Source organism: Saccostrea echinata, unplaced genomic scaffold (genome assembly GCF_033153115.1).
Source record: "Saccostrea echinata isolate AGI-Se365-2 ecotype Australia unplaced genomic scaffold, CSIRO_AGI_Sech_v1 ptg000028l, whole genome shotgun sequence".
NCBI lineage: Eukaryota > Metazoa > Mollusca > Bivalvia > Ostreida > Ostreidae > Saccostrea > Saccostrea echinata.
In genome coordinates, this window is record NW_026889777.1 from 3,079,410 (window position 1) to 3,102,254 (window position 22,845).

At 32.5% G+C, this 22,845-nt stretch overlaps 1 long non-coding RNA gene across 2 annotated transcripts; it reads left to right on the forward strand.

Annotated features, from left to right (window-relative positions):
• Positions 1-1,945: 1,945 nt before the first annotated feature.
• On the forward strand, positions 1,946-18,868 carry LOC133193630 (uncharacterized). Of its 2 annotated transcripts, XR_009721956.1 has the most exons (8): positions 1,946-2,077; positions 4,571-4,699; positions 7,193-7,321; positions 9,815-9,943; positions 12,436-12,564; positions 14,599-14,727; positions 17,218-17,346; positions 18,689-18,868. It is a non-coding gene; the product is annotated as an uncharacterized LOC133193630 (long non-coding RNA). The 2 variants fall into 2 exon arrangements; XR_009721957.1 differs by lacking the exons at positions 17,218-17,346; positions 18,689-18,868 and adding an exon at positions 16,070-16,249.
• The last annotated feature ends 3,977 nt before the right edge of the window (positions 18,869-22,845 follow it).

Sequence of the window (22,845 nt, forward strand, 5' to 3'; positions counted from 1 at the left end):
CACAATTCTTCAACATAAAACTTTAAAAATATCAAATATATACTTTACACCATGGTTGAACCAATTCTTAATAAATACGTGGTTACCGTCAACTTGTATTAAGCTATTATACTTGTACCTAACAGAGTCCAAAATAGATACAAGTGTGTTAGTACAATTCCTAAATTCAAATATTAAAATAAATACACATTTCCAAAAACGATTCGAACATCTGTGTAATATTTTTTTTTATATGCACTGTACATATTACCCATTACAACCATTTGTTCAACATTTGAAAATATAGATTTTTAATATTGTCTTCCAAGATGATAAACAGTGACTGTCAAAAAGTAAACGAATCCATGTTATCTAAACTCTTCATAAAAGATACCAAACAAGTCAATCTCAGCCCACCATTTTCCAGACTCTGAATAATACAATGCTTTGTGACTTGAGATTTGGAATTCCAAATATATTTATAAAAAATCTTTTCAAGCTCCTGAGCAGCATTTGGTGGGTTTGGGACACTTGCATGATCAATAAATGTGTTATCTGGGTACATACCTCTAATTATTTTTAGAATCGGTAGGAGAAGAAAGTAGTGCAGAAAAAATTACAAGTTCTTTAATTTGCAGACCTGAGTAAAAAAAACTGTGATAAGGTATTAAACTGAGCCTCATACTTGTTGATAAGGAGTATGTTCCCTTGCAAAAAAGCTTGGCAGATGTAATTTATCAAGAAGATCAGCAGAATTATTTTATGTATTATAACACCAGTGAGAAGTCTTGAAATCCCCTACTTTCACTTTCATTTTCAGAGGTTAACGCAGACAGACGCATTTTGCCGGAAAACGAATCTGACATGCCACCTCGAGATTTTAACCAAGGAAAGACAACTTGATGTGCTTTGATTTGAGGGGTCACTCAATGCTGAACGAAAATTAGGGACATTGCTATGTGAAGAAATGTTAACATTGCCGCCTATGGGAAAACAATTAGTGGGCTGTACCCAATATGTGAAGCCTATTGGTAAGAGAAAATTCTCATAGATCTTTACTTTGTTTTGAACTCGGTGTTTACTATCATTTCCAATTGTTTAAATTTATGAAAGAAGCAAATTTTAATTTGTTTATACATATTTTGAAACAAATCGATTTGTTAATACCCCTCCCCCCCCCCCCTTTTAGGAACAGACAGCTTATGCGCATATCTCCCATTGTGTACACATGTAGCATGTAAATTAAATGTATCGATTCTATACAATTTATTAATTCCGAGCCATTAATAGAGATTTAGAAAAGGAACAATTATTTTAGAAGTACATCCACCACTATTGTTTATCATCAATACACAAAAGTTCAGAAATGAGGTCGGAATCAGTATTCAGTGAAGTTCAAGGTCAAAGTGAAAGTAGAATGGCAGTGAGTTATCAACACTGCTTAGTGCAGCTATGCTACCTAATGCAGAGTCTTGCAGTATGTAGGTGATATGCATTTGTCATTTTATGAAAGAGGTAAAGAAAAAAGAGGTTTCCATGCTTTATTACAATATTTGTAAATGAAAACTTTTATTTTCATGGAATAGAATTACATGAACGAGGACATACATGTGCATTTTTTCAAAGAAGTCGGTCAGGCTACAGTTGTGTAGAAGTTAAGCAGTGTGTGTGTGTGAACATGCACACTAACATTTTTTTTTTTTTTATATTTTATTAACTGGATTACATGTATTTGTCTAATGTATAATTATTGTCAGTTACATGCTTTTTACCTGTATTATTAATTTACATGTAATTTAACAATGCTGAGACTAATCAGTGCAAATTCATAATTTTCAATTGATATCAAATTAAGGGCATCAGGGAATGTTGTAGGATTGTGTGTGTTTGATGTCTGTCTGTGAATGTTTTAGGTGCTTTTTGATGCTGATTAATTATTGCACCATTTTTTAAATTGATTTTTTTTTAGGTTCATGGTGATACAGGTTAACTTTGAGGTTCATGCAGATGGTGTTTAAAACTATCAGTCAGGAAAAACAAACTCATTTGAACACAGCTTGAGTCTTCATATATAAAATGATGGCAGTGCTTTTAATATGTAAGTTGAATTTTCTAAAGCTTCTTTGTGTGTATGTGTGTGTGTGCGGGAGGAGGGGGGGGGGGGTGTTAAAGCTTAGTAAATGTAGATTTTAAATGAATATTTGAGCAATGAAAGTGAACATCAAACTAATCTGTACATGTATGCTATATATTTTACAGCTAATATGTTTTAAAGAGAATTTCAAAACAGTTACATTCATAGTGTTGTGTATGATAAAATATTAAGATTAAAAAATATAAGAGTTGAAATTTCTTTAATATTTGTCAGTCAGAATGAGCGACTTGTAAGGAAATTCAAAACTTTCAAAGTTCTCTTTCATTTTCCTACAAATTACAAAATGGTTACCATGGAAACAAAACATTTTCTGTAGACTATTTATTTGATCTGCTCATGCAAGTATTTTTGTTATTTTATAGTTATAATGAATATTTAAGTTCTAATTTCAACTTTAATTAAAAGTACGGGAAAAGTAACACTACATGTGTAATAAGCAATCCATTATGATGTCATTATGATGTCATAGATGAGTGACCTTGCATTGGCGTAAAAATTGCTTTGAAACAGATGAATGTTTACAAGAATATAAGGGCTTATAACTTCTTTATTCCTATACCAATTTTCCTGAATGATGCATCAATGGACAGGAAATAATCAGTACTTTCTATTTTTACTACTTTCGGGGTATTTGTAAACTTAATTTTTTTGTCAATCATGGAGAAACAATGAATTCAAGGGTGAGGGATATAAAATTTTGTGCAAAAATGCATTGATTTTTTAAAATAAGAGAAATGGACCCGTATGAGTGCTTGATTATGATTTTGCTTGATGTATTTAAAATTATGAAAGAGAATAAAAATGGTATAAGTACATTAATAGGCTAACCGATGACTTAAAATTTGGGTGCAGTTGTGGCTAGATGGAAGCGTTTTAAAAGAATTTTGCATATAGAACTGTGCATGCTGTAAAATCTTTATTAATGATTGAATTTTCCTGAAATTTGGCATAATGTCACTACATAGTCTGTAGTATGACTTATGATGTTAAATGTTGTAAAATCCAGAAAATTCTTTTCATATTGGGTACATACCTCTAATTATTTTTAGAATCGGTAGGAGAAGAAAGTAGTGCAGAAAAAATTACAAGTTCTTTAATTTGCAGACCTGAGTAAAAAAAACTGTGATAAGGTATTAAACTGAGCCTCATACTTGTTGATAAGGAGTATGTTCCCTTGCAAAAAAGCTTGGCAGATGTAATTTATCAAGAAGATCAGCAGAATTATTTTATGTATTATAACACCAGTGAGAAGTCTTGAAATCCCCTACTTTCACTTTCATTTTCAGAGGTTAACGCAGACAGACGCATTTTGCCGGAAAACGAATCTGACATGCCACCTCGAGATTTTAACCAAGGAAAGACAACTTGATGTGCTTTGATTTGAGGGGTCACTCAATGCTGAACGAAAATTAGGGACATTGCTATGTGAAGAAATGTTAACATTGCCGCCTATGGGAAAACAATTAGTGGGCTGTACCCAATATGTGAAGCCTATTGGTAAGAGAAAATTCTCATAGATCTTTACTTTGTTTTGAACTCGGTGTTTACTATCATTTCCAATTGTTTAAATTTATGAAAGAAGCAAATTTTAATTTGTTTATACATATTTTGAAACAAATCGATTTGTTAATACCCCTCCCCCCCCCCCCCTTTTAGGAACAGACAGCTTATGCGCATATCTCCCATTGTGTACACATGTAGCATGTAAATTAAATGTATCGATTCTATACAATTTATTAATTCCGAGCCATTAATAGAGATTTAGAAAAGGAACAATTATTTTAGAAGTACATCCACCACTATTGTTTATCATCAATACACAAAAGTTCAGAAATGAGGTCGGAATCAGTATTCAGTGAAGTTCAAGGTCAAAGTGAAAGTAGAATGGCAGTGAGTTATCAACACTGCTTAGTGCAGCTATGCTACCTAATGCAGAGTCTTGCAGTATGTAGGTGATATGCATTTGTCATTTTATGAAAGAGGTAAAGAAAAAAGAGGTTTCCATGCTTTATTACAATATTTGTAAATGAAAACTTTTATTTTCATGGAATAGAATTACATGAACGAGGACATACATGTGCATTTTTTCAAAGAAGTCGGTCAGGCTACAGTTGTGTAGAAGTTAAGCAGTGTGTGTGTGTGAACATGCACACTAACATTTTTTTTTTTTTTATATTTTATTAACTGGATTACATGTATTTGTCTAATGTATAATTATTGTCAGTTACATGCTTTTTACCTGTATTATTAATTTACATGTAATTTAACAATGCTGAGACTAATCAGTGCAAATTCATAATTTTCAATTGATATCAAATTAAGGGCATCAGGGAATGTTGTAGGATTGTGTGTGTTTGATGTCTGTCTGTGAATGTTTTAGGTGCTTTTTGATGCTGATTAATTATTGCACCATTTTTTAAATTGATTTTTTTTTAGGTTCATGGTGATACAGGTTAACTTTGAGGTTCATGCAGATGGTGTTTAAAACTATCAGTCAGGAAAAACAAACTCATTTGAACACAGCTTGAGTCTTCATATATAAAATGATGGCAGTGCTTTTAATATGTAAGTTGAATTTTCTAAAGCTTCTTTGTGTGTATGTGTGTGTGTGCGGGAGGAGGGGGGGGGGGGTGTTAAAGCTTAGTAAATGTAGATTTTAAATGAATATTTGAGCAATGAAAGTGAACATCAAACTAATCTGTACATGTATGCTATATATTTTACAGCTAATATGTTTTAAAGAGAATTTCAAAACAGTTACATTCATAGTGTTGTGTATGATAAAATATTAAGATTAAAAAATATAAGAGTTGAAATTTCTTTAATATTTGTCAGTCAGAATGAGCGACTTGTAAGGAAATTCAAAACTTTCAAAGTTCTCTTTCATTTTCCTACAAATTACAAAATGGTTACCATGGAAACAAAACATTTTCTGTAGACTATTTATTTGATCTGCTCATGCAAGTATTTTTGTTATTTTATAGTTATAATGAATATTTAAGTTCTAATTTCAACTTTAATTAAAAGTACGGGAAAAGTAACACTACATGTGTAATAAGCAATCCATTATGATGTCATTATGATGTCATAGATGAGTGACCTTGCATTGGCGTAAAAATTGCTTTGAAACAGATGAATGTTTACAAGAATATAAGGGCTTATAACTTCTTTATTCCTATACCAATTTTCCTGAATGATGCATCAATGGACAGGAAATAATCAGTACTTTCTATTTTTACTACTTTCGGGGTATTTGTAAACTTAATTTTTTTGTCAATCATGGAGAAACAATGAATTCAAGGGTGAGGGATATAAAATTTTGTGCAAAAATGCATTGATTTTTTAAAATAAGAGAAATGGACCCGTATGAGTGCTTGATTATGATTTTGCTTGATGTATTTAAAATTATGAAAGAGAATAAAAATGGTATAAGTACATTAATAGGCTAACCGATGACTTAAAATTTGGGTGCAGTTGTGGCTAGATGGAAGCGTTTTAAAAGAATTTTGCATATAGAACTGTGCATGCTGTAAAATCTTTATTAATGATTGAATTTTCCTGAAATTTGGCATAATGTCACTACATAGTCTGTAGTATGACTTATGATGTTAAATGTTGTAAAATCCAGAAAATTCTTTTCATATTGGGTACATACCTCTAATTATTTTTAGAATCGGTAGGAGAAGAAAGTAGTGCAGAAAAAATTACAAGTTCTTTAATTTGCAGACCTGAGTAAAAAAAACTGTGATAAGGTATTAAACTGAGCCTCATACTTGTTGATAAGGAGTATGTTCCCTTGCAAAAAAGCTTGGCAGATGTAATTTATCAAGAAGATCAGCAGAATTATTTTATGTATTATAACACCAGTGAGAAGTCTTGAAATCCCCTACTTTCACTTTCATTTTCAGAGGTTAACGCAGACAGACGCATTTTGCCGGAAAACGAATCTGACATGCCACCTCGAGATTTTAACCAAGGAAAGACAACTTGATGTGCTTTGATTTGAGGGGTCACTCAATGCTGAACGAAAATTAGGGACATTGCTATGTGAAGAAATGTTAACATTGCCGCCTATGGGAAAACAATTAGTGGGCTGTACCCAATATGTGAAGCCTATTGGTAAGAGAAAATTCTCATAGATCTTTACTTTGTTTTGAACTCGGTGTTTACTATCATTTCCAATTGTTTAAATTTATGAAAGAAGCAAATTTTAATTTGTTTATACATATTTTGAAACAAATCGATTTGTTAATACCCCTCCCCCCCCCCCCCTTTTAGGAACAGACAGCTTATGCGCATATCTCCCATTGTGTACACATGTAGCATGTAAATTAAATGTATCGATTCTATACAATTTATTAATTCCGAGCCATTAATAGAGATTTAGAAAAGGAACAATTATTTTAGAAGTACATCCACCACTATTGTTTATCATCAATACACAAAAGTTCAGAAATGAGGTCGGAATCAGTATTCAGTGAAGTTCAAGGTCAAAGTGAAAGTAGAATGGCAGTGAGTTATCAACACTGCTTAGTGCAGCTATGCTACCTAATGCAGAGTCTTGCAGTATGTAGGTGATATGCATTTGTCATTTTATGAAAGAGGTAAAGAAAAAAGAGGTTTCCATGCTTTATTACAATATTTGTAAATGAAAACTTTTATTTTCATGGAATAGAATTACATGAACGAGGACATACATGTGCATTTTTTCAAAGAAGTCGGTCAGGCTACAGTTGTGTAGAAGTTAAGCAGTGTGTGTGTGTGAACATGCACACTAACATTTTTTTTTTTTTTATATTTTATTAACTGGATTACATGTATTTGTCTAATGTATAATTATTGTCAGTTACATGCTTTTTACCTGTATTATTAATTTACATGTAATTTAACAATGCTGAGACTAATCAGTGCAAATTCATAATTTTCAATTGATATCAAATTAAGGGCATCAGGGAATGTTGTAGGATTGTGTGTGTTTGATGTCTGTCTGTGAATGTTTTAGGTGCTTTTTGATGCTGATTAATTATTGCACCATTTTTTAAATTGATTTTTTTTTAGGTTCATGGTGATACAGGTTAACTTTGAGGTTCATGCAGATGGTGTTTAAAACTATCAGTCAGGAAAAACAAACTCATTTGAACACAGCTTGAGTCTTCATATATAAAATGATGGCAGTGCTTTTAATATGTAAGTTGAATTTTCTAAAGCTTCTTTGTGTGTATGTGTGTGTGTGCGGGAGGAGGGGGGGGGGGGTGTTAAAGCTTAGTAAATGTAGATTTTAAATGAATATTTGAGCAATGAAAGTGAACATCAAACTAATCTGTACATGTATGCTATATATTTTACAGCTAATATGTTTTAAAGAGAATTTCAAAACAGTTACATTCATAGTGTTGTGTATGATAAAATATTAAGATTAAAAAATATAAGAGTTGAAATTTCTTTAATATTTGTCAGTCAGAATGAGCGACTTGTAAGGAAATTCAAAACTTTCAAAGTTCTCTTTCATTTTCCTACAAATTACAAAATGGTTACCATGGAAACAAAACATTTTCTGTAGACTATTTATTTGATCTGCTCATGCAAGTATTTTTGTTATTTTATAGTTATAATGAATATTTAAGTTCTAATTTCAACTTTAATTAAAAGTACGGGAAAAGTAACACTACATGTGTAATAAGCAATCCATTATGATGTCATTATGATGTCATAGATGAGTGACCTTGCATTGGCGTAAAAATTGCTTTGAAACAGATGAATGTTTACAAGAATATAAGGGCTTATAACTTCTTTATTCCTATACCAATTTTCCTGAATGATGCATCAATGGACAGGAAATAATCAGTACTTTCTATTTTTACTACTTTCGGGGTATTTGTAAACTTAATTTTTTTGTCAATCATGGAGAAACAATGAATTCAAGGGTGAGGGATATAAAATTTTGTGCAAAAATGCATTGATTTTTTAAAATAAGAGAAATGGACCCGTATGAGTGCTTGATTATGATTTTGCTTGATGTATTTAAAATTATGAAAGAGAATAAAAATGGTATAAGTACATTAATAGGCTAACCGATGACTTAAAATTTGGGTGCAGTTGTGGCTAGATGGAAGCGTTTTAAAAGAATTTTGCATATAGAACTGTGCATGCTGTAAAATCTTTATTAATGATTGAATTTTCCTGAAATTTGGCATAATGTCACTACATAGTCTGTAGTATGACTTATGATGTTAAATGTTGTAAAATCCAGAAAATTCTTTTCATATTGGGTACATACCTCTAATTATTTTTAGAATCGGTAGGAGAAGAAAGTAGTGCAGAAAAAATTACAAGTTCTTTAATTTGCAGACCTGAGTAAAAAAAACTGTGATAAGGTATTAAACTGAGCCTCATACTTGTTGATAAGGAGTATGTTCCCTTGCAAAAAAGCTTGGCAGATGTAATTTATCAAGAAGATCAGCAGAATTATTTTATGTATTATAACACCAGTGAGAAGTCTTGAAATCCCCTACTTTCACTTTCATTTTCAGAGGTTAACGCAGACAGACGCATTTTGCCGGAAAACGAATCTGACATGCCACCTCGAGATTTTAACCAAGGAAAGACAACTTGATGTGCTTTGATTTGAGGGGTCACTCAATGCTGAACGAAAATTAGGGACATTGCTATGTGAAGAAATGTTAACATTGCCGCCTATGGGAAAACAATTAGTGGGCTGTACCCAATATGTGAAGCCTATTGGTAAGAGAAAATTCTCATAGATCTTTACTTTGTTTTGAACTCGGTGTTTACTATCATTTCCAATTGTTTAAATTTATGAAAGAAGCAAATTTTAATTTGTTTATACATATTTTGAAACAAATCGATTTGTTAATACCCCTCCCCCCCCCCCCCTTTTAGGAACAGACAGCTTATGCGCATATCTCCCATTGTGTACACATGTAGCATGTAAATTAAATGTATCGATTCTATACAATTTATTAATTCCGAGCCATTAATAGAGATTTAGAAAAGGAACAATTATTTTAGAAGTACATCCACCACTATTGTTTATCATCAATACACAAAAGTTCAGAAATGAGGTCGGAATCAGTATTCAGTGAAGTTCAAGGTCAAAGTGAAAGTAGAATGGCAGTGAGTTATCAACACTGCTTAGTGCAGCTATGCTACCTAATGCAGAGTCTTGCAGTATGTAGGTGATATGCATTTGTCATTTTATGAAAGAGGTAAAGAAAAAAGAGGTTTCCATGCTTTATTACAATATTTGTAAATGAAAACTTTTATTTTCATGGAATAGAATTACATGAACGAGGACATACATGTGCATTTTTTCAAAGAAGTCGGTCAGGCTACAGTTGTGTAGAAGTTAAGCAGTGTGTGTGTGTGAACATGCACACTAACATTTTTTTTTTTTTTATATTTTATTAACTGGATTACATGTATTTGTCTAATGTATAATTATTGTCAGTTACATGCTTTTTACCTGTATTATTAATTTACATGTAATTTAACAATGCTGAGACTAATCAGTGCAAATTCATAATTTTCAATTGATATCAAATTAAGGGCATCAGGGAATGTTGTAGGATTGTGTGTGTTTGATGTCTGTCTGTGAATGTTTTAGGTGCTTTTTGATGCTGATTAATTATTGCACCATTTTTTAAATTGATTTTTTTTTAGGTTCATGGTGATACAGGTTAACTTTGAGGTTCATGCAGATGGTGTTTAAAACTATCAGTCAGGAAAAACAAACTCATTTGAACACAGCTTGAGTCTTCATATATAAAATGATGGCAGTGCTTTTAATATGTAAGTTGAATTTTCTAAAGCTTCTTTGTGTGTATGTGTGTGTGTGCGGGAGGAGGGGGGGGGGGTGTTAAAGCTTAGTAAATGTAGATTTTAAATGAATATTTGAGCAATGAAAGTGAACATCAAACTAATCTGTACATGTATGCTATATATTTTACAGCTAATATGTTTTAAAGAGAATTTCAAAACAGTTACATTCATAGTGTTGTGTATGATAAAATATTAAGATTAAAAAATATAAGAGTTGAAATTTCTTTAATATTTGTCAGTCAGAATGAGCGACTTGTAAGGAAATTCAAAACTTTCAAAGTTCTCTTTCATTTTCCTACAAATTACAAAATGGTTACCATGGAAACAAAACATTTTCTGTAGACTATTTATTTGATCTGCTCATGCAAGTATTTTTGTTATTTTATAGTTATAATGAATATTTAAGTTCTAATTTCAACTTTAATTAAAAGTACGGGAAAAGTAACACTACATGTGTAATAAGCAATCCATTATGATGTCATTATGATGTCATAGATGAGTGACCTTGCATTGGCGTAAAAATTGCTTTGAAACAGATGAATGTTTACAAGAATATAAGGGCTTATAACTTCTTTATTCCTATACCAATTTTCCTGAATGATGCATCAATGGACAGGAAATAATCAGTACTTTCTATTTTTACTACTTTCGGGGTATTTGTAAACTTAATTTTTTTGTCAATCATGGAGAAACAATGAATTCAAGGGTGAGGGATATAAAATTTTGTGCAAAAATGCATTGATTTTTTAAAATAAGAGAAATGGACCCGTATGAGTGCTTGATTATGATTTTGCTTGATGTATTTAAAATTATGAAAGAGAATAAAAATGGTATAAGTACATTAATAGGCTAACCGATGACTTAAAATTTGGGTGCAGTTGTGGCTAGATGGAAGCGTTTTAAAAGAATTTTGCATATAGAACTGTGCATGCTGTAAAATCTTTATTAATGATTGAATTTTCCTGAAATTTGGCATAATGTCACTACATAGTCTGTAGTATGACTTATGATGTTAAATGTTGTAAAATCCAGAAAATTCTTTTCATATTGGGTACATACCTCTAATTATTTTTAGAATCGGTAGGAGAAGAAAGTAGTGCAGAAAAAATTACAAGTTCTTTAATTTGCAGACCTGAGTAAAAAAAACTGTGATAAGGTATTAAACTGAGCCTCATACTTGTTGATAAGGAGTATGTTCCCTTGCAAAAAAGCTTGGCAGATGTAATTTATCAAGAAGATCAGCAGAATTATTTTATGTATTATAACACCAGTGAGAAGTCTTGAAATCCCCTACTTTCACTTTCATTTTCAGAGGTTAACGCAGACAGACGCATTTTGCCGGAAAACGAATCTGACATGCCACCTCGAGATTTTAACCAAGGAAAGACAACTTGATGTGCTTTGATTTGAGGGGTCACTCAATGCTGAACGAAAATTAGGGACATTGCTATGTGAAGAAATGTTAACATTGCCGCCTATGGGAAAACAATTAGTGGGCTGTACCCAATATGTGAAGCCTATTGGTAAGAGAAAATTCTCATAGATCTTTACTTTGTTTTGAACTCGGTGTTTACTATCATTTCCAATTGTTTAAATTTATGAAAGAAGCAAATTTTAATTTGTTTATACATATTTTGAAACAAATCGATTTGTTAATACCCCTCCCCCCCCCCCCCTTTTAGGAACAGACAGCTTATGCGCATATCTCCCATTGTGTACACATGTAGCATGTAAATTAAATGTATCGATTCTATACAATTTATTAATTCCGAGCCATTAATAGAGATTTAGAAAAGGAACAATTATTTTAGAAGTACATCCACCACTATTGTTTATCATCAATACACAAAAGTTCAGAAATGAGGTCGGAATCAGTATTCAGTGAAGTTCAAGGTCAAAGTGAAAGTAGAATGGCAGTGAGTTATCAACACTGCTTAGTGCAGCTATGCTACCTAATGCAGAGTCTTGCAGTATGTAGGTGATATGCATTTGTCATTTTATGAAAGAGGTAAAGAAAAAAGAGGTTTCCATGCTTTATTACAATATTTGTAAATGAAAACTTTTATTTTCATGGAATAGAATTACATGAACGAGGACATACATGTGCATTTTTTCAAAGAAGTCGGTCAGGCTACAGTTGTGTAGAAGTTAAGCAGTGTGTGTGTGTGAACATGCACACTAACATTTTTTTTTTTTTTATATTTTATTAACTGGATTACATGTATTTGTCTAATGTATAATTATTGTCAGTTACATGCTTTTTACCTGTATTATTAATTTACATGTAATTTAACAATGCTGAGACTAATCAGTGCAAATTCATAATTTTCAATTGATATCAAATTAAGGGCATCAGGGAATGTTGTAGGATTGTGTGTGTTTGATGTCTGTCTGTGAATGTTTTAGGTGCTTTTTGATGCTGATTAATTATTGCACCATTTTTTAAATTGATTTTTTTTTAGGTTCATGGTGATACAGGTTAACTTTGAGGTTCATGCAGATGGTGTTTAAAACTATCAGTCAGGAAAAACAAACTCATTTGAACACAGCTTGAGTCTTCATATATAAAATGATGGCAGTGCTTTTAATATGTAAGTTGAATTTTCTAAAGCTTCTTTGTGTGTATGTGTGTGTGTGCGGGAGGAGGGGGGGGGGGGTGTTAAAGCTTAGTAAATGTAGATTTTAAATGAATATTTGAGCAATGAAAGTGAACATCAAACTAATCTGTACATGTATGCTATATATTTTACAGCTAATATGTTTTAAAGAGAATTTCAAAACAGTTACATTCATAGTGTTGTGTATGATAAAATATTAAGATTAAAAAATATAAGAGTTGAAATTTCTTTAATATTTGTCAGTCAGAATGAGCGACTTGTAAGGAAATTCAAAACTTTCAAAGTTCTCTTTCATTTTCCTACAAATTACAAAATGGTTACCATGGAAACAAAACATTTTCTGTAGACTATTTATTTGATCTGCTCATGCAAGTATTTTTGTTATTTTATAGTTATAATGAATATTTAAGTTCTAATTTCAACTTTAATTAAAAGTACGGGAAAAGTAACACTACATGTGTAATAAGCAATCCATTATGATGTCATTATGATGTCATAGATGAGTGACCTTGCATTGGCGTAAAAATTGCTTTGAAACAGATGAATGTTTACAAGAATATAAGGGCTTATAACTTCTTTATTCCTATACCAATTTTCCTGAATGATGCATCAATGGACAGGAAATAATCAGTACTTTCTATTTTTACTACTTTCGGGGTATTTGTAAACTTAATTTTTTTGTCAATCATGGAGAAACAATGAATTCAAGGGTGAGGGATATAAAATTTTGTGCAAAAATGCATTGATTTTTTAAAATAAGAGAAATGGACCCGTATGAGTGCTTGATTATGATTTTGCTTGATGTATTTAAAATTATGAAAGAGAATAAAAATGGTATAAGTACATTAATAGGCTAACCGATGACTTAAAATTTGGGTGCAGTTGTGGCTAGATGGAAGCGTTTTAAAAGAATTTTGCATATAGAACTGTGCATGCTGTAAAATCTTTATTAATGATTGAATTTTCCTGAAATTTGGCATAATGTCACTACATAGTCTGTAGTATGACTTATGATGTTAAATGTTGTAAAATCCAGAAAATTCTTTTCATATGTGAAGCCTATTGGTAAGAGAAAATTCTCATAGATCTTTACTTTGTTTTGAACTCGGTGTTTACTATCATTTCCAATTGTTTAAATTTATGAAAGAAGCAAATTTTAATTTGTTTATACATATTTTGAAACAAATCGATTTGTTAATACCCCTCCCCCCCCCCCCCCCCTTTTAGGAACAGACAGCTTATGCGCATATCTCCCATTGTGTACACATGTAGCATGTAAATTAAATGTATCGATTCTATACAATTTATTAATTCCGAGCCATTAATAGAGATTTAGAAAAGGAACAATTATTTTAGAAGTACATCCACCACTATTGTTTATCATCAATACACAAAAGTTCAGAAATGAGGTCGGAATCAGTATTCAGTGAAGTTCAAGGTCAAAGTGAAAGTAGAATGGCAGTGAGTTATCAACACTGCTTAGTGCAGCTATGCTACCTAATGCAGAGTCTTGCAGTATGTAGGTGATATGCATTTGTCATTTTATGAAAGAGGTAAAGAAAAAAGAGGTTTCCATGCTTTATTACAATATTTGTAAATGAAAACTTTTATTTTCATGGAATAGAATTACATGAACGAGGACATACATGTGCATTTTTTCAAAGAAGTCGGTCAGGCTACAGTTGTGTAGAAGTTAAGCAGTGTGTGTGTGTGAACATGCACACTAACATTTTTTTTTTTTTTATATTTTATTAACTGGATTACATGTATTTGTCTAATGTATAATTATTGTCAGTTACATGCTTTTTACCTGTATTATTAATTTACATGTAATTTAACAATGCTGAGACTAATCAGTGCAAATTCATAATTTTCAATTGATATCAAATTAAGGGCATCAGGGAATGTTGTAGGATTGTGTGTGTTTGATGTCTGTCTGTGAATGTTTTAGGTGCTTTTTGATGCTGATTAATTATTGCACCATTTTTTAAATTGATTTTTTTTTAGGTTCATGGTGATACAGGTTAACTTTGAGGTTCATGCAGATGGTGTTTAAAACTATCAGTCAGGAAAAACAAACTCATTTGAACACAGCTTGAGTCTTCATATATAAAATGATGGCAGTGCTTTTAATATGTAAGTTGAATTTTCTAAAGCTTCTTTGTGTGTATGTGTGTGTGTGCGGGAGGAGGGGGGGGGGGTGTTAAAGCTTAGTAAATGTAGATTTTAAATGAATATTTGAGCAATGAAAGTGAACATCAAACTAATCTGTACATGTATGCTATATATTTTACAGCTAATATGTTTTAAAGAGAATTTAAAAACAGTTACATTCATAGTGTTGTGTATGATAAAATATTAAGATTAAAAAATATAAGAGTTGAAATTTCTTTAATATTTGTCAGTCAGAATGAGCGACTTGTAAGGAAATTCAAAACTTTCAAAGTTCTCTTTCATTTTCCTACAAATTACAAAATGGTTACCATGGAAACAAAACATTTTCTGTAGACTATTTATTTGATCTGCTCATGCAAGTATTTTTGTTATTTTATAGTTATAATGAATATTTAAGTTCTAATTTCAACTTTAATTAAAAGTACGGGAAAAGTAACACTACATGTGTAATAAGCAATCCATTATGATGTCATTATGATGTCATAGATGAGTGACCTTGCATTGGCGTAAAAATTGCTTTGAAACAGATGAATGTTTACAAGAATATAAGGGCTTATAACTTCTTTATTCCTATACCAATTTTCCTGAATGATGCATCAATGGACAGGAAATAATCAGTACTTTCTATTTTTACTACTTTCGGGGTATTTGTAAACTTAATTTTTTTGTCAATCATGGAGAAACAATGAATTCAAGGGTGAGGGATATAAAATTTTGTGCAAAAATGCATTGATTTTTTAAAATAAGAGAAATGGACCCGTATGAGTGCTTGATTATGATTTTGCTTGATGTATTTAAAATTATGAAAGAGAATAAAAATGGTATAAGTACATTAATAGGCTAACCGATGACTTAAAATTTGGGTGCAGTTGTGGCTAGATGGAAGCGTTTTAAAAGAATTTTGCATATAGAACTGTGCATGCTGTAAAATCTTTATTAATGATTGAATTTTCCTGAAATTTGGCATAATGTCACTACATAGTCTGTAGTATGACTTATGATGTTAAATGTTGTAAAATCCAGAAAATTCTTTTCATATTGGGTACATACCTCTAATTATTTTTAGAATCGGTAGGAGAAGAAAGTAGTGCAGAAAAAATTACAAGTTCTTTAATTTGCAGACCTGAGTAAAAAAAACTGTGATAAGGTATTAAACTGAGCCTCATACTTGTTGATAAGGAGTATGTTCCCTTGCAAAAAAGCTTGGCAGATGTAATTTATCAAGAAGATCAGCAGAATTATTTTATGTATTATAACACCAGTGAGAAGTCTTGAAATCCCCTACTTTCACTTTCATTTTCAGAGGTTAACGCAGACAGACGCATTTTGCCGGAAAACGAATCTGACATGCCACCTCGAGATTTTAACCAAGGAAAGACAACTTGATGTGCTTTGATTTGAGGGGTCACTCAATGCTGAACGAAAATTAGGGACATTGCTATGTGAAGAAATGTTAACATTGCCGCCTATGGGAAAACAATTAGTGGGCTGTACCCAATATGTGAAGCCTATTGGTAAGAGAAAATTCTCATAGATCTTTACTTTGTTTTGAACTCGGTGTTTACTATCATTTCCAATTGTTTAAATTTATGAAAGAAGCAAATTTTAATTTGTTTATACATATTTTGAAACAAATCGATTTGTTAATACCCCTCCCCCCCCCCCCTTTTAGGAACAGACAGCTTATGCGCATATCTCCCATTGTGTACACATGTAGCATGTAAATTAAATGTATCGATTCTATACAATTTATTAATTCCGAGCCATTAATAGAGATTTAGAAAAGGAACAATTATTTTAGAAGTACATCCACCACTATTGTTTATCATCAATACACAAAAGTTCAGAAATGAGGTCGGAATCAGTATTCAGTGAAGTTCAAGGTCAAAGTGAAAGTAGAATGGCAGTGAGTTATCAACACTGCTTAGTGCAGCTATGCTACCTAATGCAGAGTCTTGCAGTATGTAGGTGATATGCATTTGTCATTTTATGAAAGAGGTAAAGAAAAAAGAGGTTTCCATGCTTTATTACAATATTTGTAAATGAAAACTTTTATTTTCATGGAATAGAATTACATGAACGAGGACATACATGTGCATTTTTTCAAAGAAGTCGGTCAGGCTACAGTTGTGTAGAAGTTAAGCAGTGTGTGTGTGTGAACATGCACACTAACATTTTTTTTTTTTTATATTTTATTAACTGGATTACATGTATTTGTCTAATGTATAATTATTGTCAGTTACATGCTTTTTACCTGTATTATTAATTTACATGTAATTTAACAATGCTGAGACTAATCAGTGCAAATTCATAATTTTCAATTGATATCAAATTAAGGGCATCAGGGAATGTTGTAGGATTGTGTGTGTTTGATGTCTGTCTGTGAATGTTTTAGGTGCTTTTTGATGCTGATTAATTATTGCACCATTTTTTAAATTGATTTTTTTTTAGGTTCATGGTGATACAGGTTAACTTTGAGGTTCATGCAGATGGTGTTTAAAACTATCAGTCAGGAAAAACAAACTCATTTGAACACAGCTTGAGTCTTCATATATAAAATGATGGCAGTGCTTTTAATATGTAAGTTGAATTTTCTAAAGCTTCTTTGTGTGTATGTGTGTGTGTGCGGGAGGAGGGGGGGGGGGTGTTAAAGCTTAGTAAATGTAGATTTTAAATGAATATTTGAGCAATGAAAGTGAACATCAAACTAATCTGTACATGTATGCTATATATTTTACAGCTAATATGTTTTAAAGAGAATTTCAAAACAGTTACATTCATAGTGTTGTGTATGATAAAATATTAAGATTAAAAAATATAAGAGTTGAAATTTCTTTAATATTTGTCAGTCAGAATGAGCGACTTGTAAGGAAATTCAAAACTTTCAAAGTTCTCTTTCATTTTCCTACAAATTACAAAATGGTTACCATGGAAACAAAACATTTTCTGTAGACTATTTATTTGATCTGCTCATGCAAGTATTTTTGTTATTTTATAGTTATAATGAATATTTAAGTTCTAATTTCAACTTTAATTAAAAGTACGGGAAAAGTAACACTACATGTGTAATAAGCAATCCATTATGATGTCATTATGATGTCATAGATGAGTGACCTTGCATTGGCGTAAAAATTGCTTTGAAACAGATGAATGTTTACAAGAATATAAGGGCTTATAACTTCTTTATTCCTATACCAATTTTCCTGAATGATGCATCAATGGACAGGAAATAATCAGTACTTTCTATTTTTACTACTTTCGGGGTATTTGTAAACTTAATTTTTTTGTCAATCATGGAGAAACAATGAATTCAAGGGTGAGGGATATAAAATTTTGTGCAAAAATGCATTGATTTTTTAAAATAAGAGAAATGGACCCGTATGAGTGCTTGATTATGATTTTGCTTGATGTATTTAAAATTATGAAAGAGAATAAAAATGGTATAAGTACATTAATAGGCTAACCGATGACTTAAAATTTGGGTGCAGTTGTGGCTAGATGGAAGCGTTTTAAAAGAATTTTGCATATAGAACTGTGCATGCTGTAAAATCTTTATTAATGATTGAATTTTCCTGAAATTTGGCATAATGTCACTACATAGTCTGTAGTATGACTTATGATGTTAAATGTTGTAAAATCCAGAAAATTCTTTTCATATTGGGTACATACCTCTAATTATTTTTAGAATCGGTAGGAGAAGAAAGTAGTGCAGAAAAAATTACAAGTTCTTTAATTTGCAGACCTGAGTAAAAAAAACTGTGATAAGGTATTAAACTGAGCCTCATACTTGTTGATAAGGAGTATGTTCCCTTGCAAAAAAGCTTGGCAGATGTAATTTATCAAGAAGATCAGCAGAATTATTTTATGTATTATAACACCAGTGAGAAGTCTTGAAATCCCCTACTTTCACTTTCATTTTCAGAGGTTAACGCAGACAGACGCATTTTGCCGGAAAACGAATCTGACATGCCACCTCGAGATTTTAACCAAGGAAAGACAACTTGATGTGCTTTGATTTGAGGGGTCACTCAATGCTGAACGAAAATTAGGGACATTGCTATGTGAAGAAATGTTAACATTGCCGCCTATGGGAAAACAATTAGTGGGCTGTACCCATCTTTGGGATATTTAATGTTTTACCTACAATTTTTCTACCTGCTGTAGACAGCATTCTTCTAGACCATGTAAAAACCATTTTCTCTCTCTTTTCAATTTTAGGTTAAAAAAAAGAAAAAAATTAAAATAATTTATTGCGTCTTTGTCCAGGTAAGCAGAATATGTTATACCAAGCACAGTAAATGGTTCCTGAGACCATTTTAATTGTATGGAAAACGAGTATTTTCAATGTTTGAGTTTTTAATTAAAGAGACGATCTTTATACATCGCGTATTTTCAAATTTGGTTTAAAACCGGAGAACTTTTGAGAACTGGTTTACAAGTAAAAGGGCAGTTCTTAAAGAGTTTTTTGGGCCATCTAAAAGTATAACAGTATCATCTGCATATTGTAATAATTTGAATTTATTTCTTTCGATAACTATGCCTTGTATAAAATTATTATTTCTTATCCTGATATCCCATAATTTCAGCACAATTTCAGCACATAGAATGAAGAGGTAAGGAGATATCGGGACACCTTGATTACCATCCTGGTCATATCAAAAATTCAGAGAAAATAACATGTATAACGCTGAGTTTGGCATCACAAAAAAGTTATTTTATTTATCTAATAATTTTTTCTCCAAAATTAAACAAACTGAGTACCTTAAAATAAATTTCCACGACACAGAATCGAACACTTTTCAAAATCAATCTGGAGAATTAAGCCTGTTTTATCTTTTTCCTCACAGTTTCATTTTTCATCACTGCAGATGTCATTATCTATTTCATCGACCATTTCCTGATTTACTTTTGGAATATCACAGCCTTCTAATATTTCATCCAAATCTACATCATCTAAGTATTCTTCGTATTTTTGTAGAGATTTTGATAATACAGTTCATTTAGTAGCTCTTTTTGATCAGTAATTTGACTTCCATCATCACTTGTCAATTTTCTTATATTTTTAGGTCACATGAGTCACTCAGGTGACCTATTGTTCTCCGTTTTCGTCCGTCGTCGTGCGTCGTCCGTCGTGTGTAAACATTTGAACATTTTCAGCTTCTTCTCTGAAACCGCTGAACCAATTTCAGCCAATTTTAGCATATGGCATCTATGTGTGAAGGGGAACAAAATTTGTGAATATCATGGTCCCTGCCTCCCTGGGGCCTGAGGGATGGGGCTAAAAGCACCAAAATGAATGCAATCATTAAAAATCTTCTTTTTTCCTCCTGGACATCAAGCAGTCAAACTGTTGGCATGATTGTGAAATTCATGGCCCAAGGGTCAGGGGTTCTGGTGCTAGGACGGGGCTATATAGATCATATAGTGAAAGTGCATTATTTCTTTGAAAATCTTCTTCTCTACTCCTGGGTATTTTTGAAGCAAATTGAATACATAGTTATGATAAGCAAGGGTGACTCTACCAAAATTGTGAATTCATGGCCCCAGGGTCAGGGGTTCTGGTGCCAGGGCGGGGCTATATAGATCATACAGTGAAAGTGCATTATTTCTTTGATAATCTTCTTCTCTACTCCTGAGTATTATTTAAACATATTAAATACATAGTTATGTTAAGCAAGAGTGACTACTGAAATTGTGAAATTCATAGCCCCAGGGTCAGGGGTTCTGGTGCTGGGGGGAGGGGGGGCTATATAGATCATATAGAAAGTGCATTGTTCTTCTCTACTCCTGGGTATTATTGAAACAAATTGAATACATAGTTATGGGTGACTCTACCAAAATTGTGAAATTCATTGCCCCAGGGTCAGGGGTTCTGTTGCCGGGGGGGGGGGGGGGGGGGCTATATAGATCATATAGTGAATGTGTATTATTTCTTTGAAAATCTTCTTCTCTACTCCTGGGTATTATTGAAACAAATTGAATATATAGTTATGATAAGCAAGGGTGACTCTACCAAAATTGTGAAATTCATGGCCCCAGGGTCAGGGGTTCTGGTGCCAGGGCGGGGCTATATAGATCACATAGTGAATGTGTAATACATCATTTCTTTGAAAATCTTTTTCTCTACTCCTTGGTATTATTGAAACAAATTGAATACATAGTTATGATAAGCAAGGGTGACTCTTCCAAAATAGTGATTTTCATGACCCCTGGATCAGGGGTTCTGATGTTAGGGCCGGGCTCTATTTATTATATAGTGAAAATGCATTAATGCTTTAAAAATCTTCTTTTCTGCTCCTAGGTATTTTTGAAACAAACTAAGTACGTTGTTATGATAAGCAATGATGCCTCTTACAAAATTTTGAAATTCATGGCCCCAGGGACAGGGGTTCTGGTTCTAGGGTGGGGCTATATAGATCCTATAGTGAAGGTGAATTTTTTCTTTGAAAATTTTCTTCTCTGCCCCTTGGTACTATTTTAACAAAGTACAGTGTTATGATACGCAAGGATGCCTCTACCAAAATTGTGAATTTCATGGCCCCAGGGTCAAGTGTTCTAATGAAAAGGTTGGGGGGGGGGGGGACTCTCTTGATTATATAGTGAAAAAGCAAAATTTCTTTGAAAATATTCTTTTCTGCTTTTGGTTAAAAAGCAAAGAAGCTAAGTATATAGTTATGATGAGCAAGAGTGCTTCTTCCAGAGTAGTGAATTGCATGACCCCTGGGTCAGATGTGCTGGTGTAAGGGTGGGGCTCTTGATAATATAGTGAAAATGTATTAATTCTATTAAATAATCCTGTCTGCTACTAAGTATTAAGCAGATAAACAAAGTGATTACTTATGATGAGCAAACATCTGGACCCAGGGTGAGAGACTCTAGTGTTTCTCGGTGGGGAGGGGGGGAGGGGGTTGACAATATAGTGAATCTGTAGTAAAAATGCATTATTTCTTTAAAAATTTTCTCTGCACTTGGGCATATCAGAAGCAAAAAGATTAAAAGTTTTAATAAGGAAGGGTATTTTTACCAGATTTTTTAACATCTGGACCATTTGGTCAAGTGTTCTGGTCCTGGCCAATTTGTATTCTACTGAGAGGAGTTATTCCCCTTTGCCGTTTACATTTGATAATTAATCACTGTAAACAATGTACTTGAGAGGTTAATAGAATAAGAGAATTATGCAAGAATTTTTATTGTATAATACAAAAAGTATTTTCGTAGTTTTAATGATCAGGTAGACTTGTAAGTAATAGATAAATAACAAGAGGCCCATGGGCCACATTGCTCACCTGAGTAACTTTGGCCATGCTGTTCATTACCAGACTCCCCCCTTGTAATACCTATTGTGGCCCCACCCTCCCCCAAGGGGCCATGATTTGAAACAATTTAGAATCTACACTACCCCAGGATGCTTCCACATAAGTTTCAGTTTTTCTGGTCCAGTGGTTCTTGAGAAGATTTTTAAAGATTTTTCCTATATATTTCAATGTAAAACTTGGATTCCCCCTATTGTGGCCCCGCCCTACCCCAGGGTCATGATTTGAACAATTTAGAGTGTACACTACTTGAGGATGCTTCCACATAAGTTTCAGCTTTTCTGGCCCAGTGGTTCTTGAGAAGAAGATTTTTAAAGATTTTTCCTATATATTTCAATGTAAAACTTGTATTTCCTATTGTGGCCCCGCCCTACCCCCGGGGGTCATGATTTGAACAATTTAGAATCTACACTACCCCAGGATGCTTCCACATAAGTTTCAGCTTTTCTGGCCCAGTGGTTCTTGAGAAGAAGATTTTTAAAGATTTTTCCTATATATTTCAATGTAAAACTTGTATTTCCTATTGTGGCCCCGCCCTACCCCCGGGGGTCATGATTTAAACAATTTAGAATCTACACTACCCCAGGATGCTTCCACATAAGTTTCAGCTTTTCTGGCCCAGTGGTTCTTGAGAAGAAGTTTTTTAAAGATTTTTCCTATATATTTCAATGTAAAACTTGTATTTCCTATTGTGGCCCCGCCCTACCCCCGGGGGTCATGATTTGAACAATTTAGAATCTACACTACCCCAGGATGCTTCCACATA